Source organism: Oncorhynchus clarkii, chromosome 29 (assembly GCF_045791955.1).
Source record: "Oncorhynchus clarkii lewisi isolate Uvic-CL-2024 chromosome 29, UVic_Ocla_1.0, whole genome shotgun sequence".
Lineage (NCBI taxonomy): Eukaryota > Metazoa > Chordata > Actinopteri > Salmoniformes > Salmonidae > Oncorhynchus > Oncorhynchus clarkii.
Window position 1 is genome coordinate 34,338,260 of NC_092175.1, and position 5,134 is coordinate 34,343,393.

Below are 5,134 nucleotides of genomic sequence, written 5' to 3' on the forward strand. Positions count from 1 at the left end.
GTTGCATGCCTTATGCTGTAAACACTTCCTCCACCCACCCCACACACAAGGGCACAGACATACACATTATCTGCCTAATGTTGTGCAAGTGAAGTAAACACATACTAAGTAAACATTATAAACTGGGTGGTTTGAGCCATGAATGCTGATTGGCTGACAGCCGTGGTATATCAGACCGTATATGACGGGTATGACAAAACATGTATTTTTACTACTCTAATTATGTTGGTAACCCGTTTATAACAGCAATAAGGCATCTCGGGTGTTTGTGGTTAATGGCCAATGTAGCACAGCTGAGGGCTGTATCCGGGCAATCCGCGGTGCTAGGCGCGTAAGAACAGTCCTTAGCCGTGTTATATTGGCCATATACCACACTTCCTCGTGCCTTATTGCTTAAGTATACTATAAAAAAGACACTTTTATATAATTAACACTGACCACTAGATATCAAGGGCTGTCAGGGTCTTTCTTTTATATCCAATCAACTTGTTAAAACAGAATTTATTCCGAAGGGATAAACTACGGCCCTGTTAGTAGATACAGTGTCTCAAAAAGGATTCATAAAAGTGGCTAATTTATACAAGGCTGTCATCTCTGTAAGTTGTTTAAATCAATACTCAGTTTGACAGATGTAATACATACACAAGCTGCTTTCCACTTTATCTTTGGTTGTCCACTGAATGGAGTCTTCTCACACTGGAAGCTTCATGATAAAAGAGGGGCACTTCAGTCTCATCCCGTACAACAGGTTTTGATAAAGGCAGCGATTAAAAAAAGCCATCTCCCTCTGTTCTTTCTTCTGCTTATTTCATCACGTCTTGAAACTGTGTTCATTATCCTTGGGATGTACCGTGAAGTACAATGTAAGTCCAGATGAGTCCATTATGAGTGTACCCTGGTTATCCAGAAATCTGCAGGGACAAGTGAAGGAGTCATATAAAGAACATAGAATATAGAACATAAAATATAGACGTCTCCATCTATCTATTGTCTTTCTCTGTTTGTCTGCGGCAGTGTGCAGAGGCAGTGGGAAGCTCTGCTTTCTACCATTCCAAAAAGATGACAGGTAGTGGTGATTAATAGAGAGTGTCTTCCTGTGGTCAGCTTGGTTGGAATGCCTCAGTTTCAGTCCAACGCGGTGCACAACCCATAAAGCCGGATCTCTTTTATTGAGACTGGACCCTTGATACTTGTAGGAGATTCCATACACTGAACGCAAGGGCATGAGTCTTAGACAAGAGTAAGAAATATGGCAATAGCCTGGGGACAAGGGAAGCCAATCAAGCTGGTAGAACCACTTGAACCAATATGCCTTCAACTAATGAGAGCAGCAGAATAAATGATGAGGGGTAAAACAGCTCAACAGCTCATAGGCCTGAGGTGCTAAAGCTCTGTTACAACAGGTTGCACTGGTCACAGACCATGCTCGGGTCATCCACTGGTTGGCCTTGTAAAGTTATTGGCATCTGGAGCTGATGCAGTGTTTGTAGGATGGGAGGACGTGATGCCCCACACTGCAAAAGTGCCTGGCGCCATAACCGCCCAAGCCCGGAATAAACACAGAAACGGCATGACGGATGGGTATCGTGCCACCCTCGCTTCTATAACAAGTCACCTAGGGACCAGTCTGAGGGCCACCAGTCACGGTTCTCTCTTATCAGCATCCAACAATTAGCTAACAGAAAGCAACACAACGGAATGTTCCTAGGCATAAAGTAACCCATGGAAAAGGCAGTCATCTATGCCAAAAATACCTACTGTCATCATGAGAGAGAGAAAAACGACCACTTCATGAGCAGATAACTTACTTTTTTATAATAAGAGAAGAGTATATTTGAAGGCCCTGAAGGCATGTTGTCCTCCACCCTGACGTGATGTCTACTGCATCAGTTAGTGGGATGAATGTGGTAGGGAGTTAGGAGAGCATCAAATTCCAGCTGAGGAGAATTGGAGGTGCATTCTTAGAAGAAAAAAAAGGTGCTATCTAGAACCTAAAAGGGTTTTTCGGCTGTCCCCATAGGATACACCTTCGAAGAGCCCTTTTGGGTACCATGTAAAATCCTTCCCACAAAGGGTTCTACCTGTAACCGAAAGGGTTCTCCTATGGAGAACTGGAAGAACCCTTTTGGAACCCTTTTTTCTAAGAGTAGATCAGAGACCTGGGTGGTCAAGGTGGGGTTCAATAGTTGATTTTGGGTCATTTCTTGTTTCTGGATGCTCTTGGGAGTTTTTATTACATTGTGAATACAGAATCAAGAATGGAGGCATTGTAGTGTGCAATGTGATACAGGGAAAATACAACAAATTATGAAACTTTATCAGGAAAATGCTGCAAAGAACATATTGTACTGTATGTCAATCTTCATAAAAGCAACACTATAGTTCACCAGCTTTGTGTCTCTGCATGACATTTTATCACACTAGCTCAAGATAGTATGGTCTGATTAAATTGTGGTCTACAGATGTAGGATCTTAATTTGAGGAGTTTAATCCTGCAGCAATAAGAAATTAGAATTATTGTGTGGATTATTTAAAAAAAATTGTGTAGGGTTTGATACATTTTTGTTAGAGCAAATAAAGTCTGAAATGTTAAAGTGGAAATTACAAACTTTAGAACCCTTTTTAAACCTTGAATACACAACAAGTTAGCATTTTCTGAAGTGCAGGAAATGTTCTTGCAACAACAGGGTCACAACATTAAGATCCTACACCTGTATGTTTCTGTGTCAAAGCCCTGCCACAGACTTCCTTCTGGTGCCTGTACCCTTTTTAAGTAGAAAAAAGACAGATGATGTAGCTGATGAATTCTGGCAACTTGATTGAAGCTTAAGTAGTGGAACTGACACTAACTGGAACTTTTTTTAAATGTAAAAAAAATGTTTTACACAGGAACTTCTCATTTGCTTCAAGTTAATCAGTATCATCACAACGCATATTTATAGACAGCCTACTTTAAATTCAAAAGGATATACTATACTAAATGTTGGTTTTTACTAACTTTTGATTGTTAACAAACATTGGATTAAGTGTTATTTATAATCTAATTATGTACAAAGTGTTATGTTTGTTCCTTATATAATGACAAACCGGGTCGTAGGTTTAACTACTTTTAATGAACATATACTTCAGCTTGACGACTCCATGTTTAGCCATGCAAGGCAATTCTTTATTCGTTATTAATAACCTCTTCAGTCTACCCCCTCCTTTTTCGAACATTCTGTTAAAAATCGCGCAACATTTCAGCGTCCTGCTACTCATGCCAGGAATATAGTATATGCATATGATTAGTATGTGTGGATAGAAAACACTCTGGAGTTTCTAAAACTGGTTAAATCACGGCTGTGACTATAACAGAGCGTGTGTTTCATCGAAAAGCGCAAGAAAAACTGATCACTGAAAGCTGAAAATAATATCCATGCGCCACTTGCATGTATTGTTTAAAGGACACCAAATTAAATATGGACACGGATGCAATTCCTACAGCTACAACCAAAAACGTCATTTTCATTGACAAAAATCCTTTGAGACATGACCAATAGATCCCTCATTCCATCCAGCCTACAACAATCGATTTTGGAAGATTGAAAAAATGGACATTGTTTTCTTGAGTAGCTGCTATTGAATACAGATCGCCCAGTAATCAATTTGATCGCTTATTAACGTTTACAAATACCTAAAGTTGGGTTACAAAAGTAGGTTGAAGTGTTTTGTCAAAGAATATAGGCAACTTATATAATTTTAAAGAATTACGTTGCGTGTTGGAAGAGAGCTTTTTTCCTGAACCAGACAGGCTATACAAATGGATATTTTGGGCATACATGGACGGATTTAATCGGGAAAAAGACCAATTTGTGATGTTTATGGAACATATAGGAGTGCCAACAAAGAATATCATCAAAGGTAATGAATGTTTTATATTTTATTTCTGCGTTTTTGTGTAGCGCCGGCTACGCTAATTATTTTGTTTACGTCCCCTTCAGGTATGTTGGGTGTTGCATGCTATCAGATAATAGCTTCTCATGCTTTTGCCGAAAAGCATTTTAAAAATCTGACTTGTTGGCTAGATTCACAACGAGTGTAGCTTTAATTCAATACCCTGCATGTGTATTTTAATGAACGTTTGAGTTTTAACGAGTACATTTAGCATTTAGCGTAGCGCATTTGCATTTCCAGGTGCCTAGTTGAGACGTCTGCGTCTCAAGTAGGATCAAGAGTTAACCAACTCCCGCGCCCGCATAGCCTGCTGGGTAACGTAGTCTAAATGTTATTAACACATAACAACACATCTTCTTTCCTTTAAAAGAAAACTACTTTTCTATGTAACTACACATGTCACATCACATTTGTTTACTCAACCTGCATAACATGCAATTTTCAATAACACACATTTCTTTCCCCCAATTTTTTCCCCTCAAAAATAAAATAGTTTTTCAACTAAATATAGTCTGTCCAACAATACTCTATTGTGGCTCTATTTCTATTCACATTAACAAAACATTCAGTCCAGGTAAGAGTCTTGCACTTTTGTCGTGTCGCTGTTTTTGTTTGTCTTTCTGTTTTTCCTTTGCGAGTTTGACTTTCTGAGCACCTCTGGGTGTCTCATGGATGGGTAGATTGGTTCTGATGCGACGTCCCATCAACATTTGTGCAGGTGAAAGTCCGTTCTGCAGCGGTGCGCTGCAGTAGATCATCAGATTTTTTAGGAAGTCCTCCTTTCCATCGTGTGCCTTTTTCATCAGACCTTTGACAATTTTTGTGTTTTTTTTGTGTTTTTTTTTTTGAATTTTACCCCTTTTTCTCCCCAATTTCGTAGTATCCAATTGTTGTAGTAGCTACTATCTTGTCTCATCGCTACAACTCCCGTACGGGCTCGGGAGAGACGAAGGTTGAAAGTCATGCGTCCTCCGATACACAACCAACCAAGCCGCTGCTTCTTTAACACAGCGCACATCCAACCCGGAAGCCAGCCGCACCAATGCGCCGGAGGAAACACCGTGCACCTGGCCACCTTGGCTAGCGCCACCCGGGAGGCCCTAGACCTTTGACAATTTTGACTGAACTCTCTGCTAAGCCGTTGGACCTTGGGTAGTTGGGGCTGGAGGTGTTGTGTCAGAATCCCCAGTTGTTAGCGAAC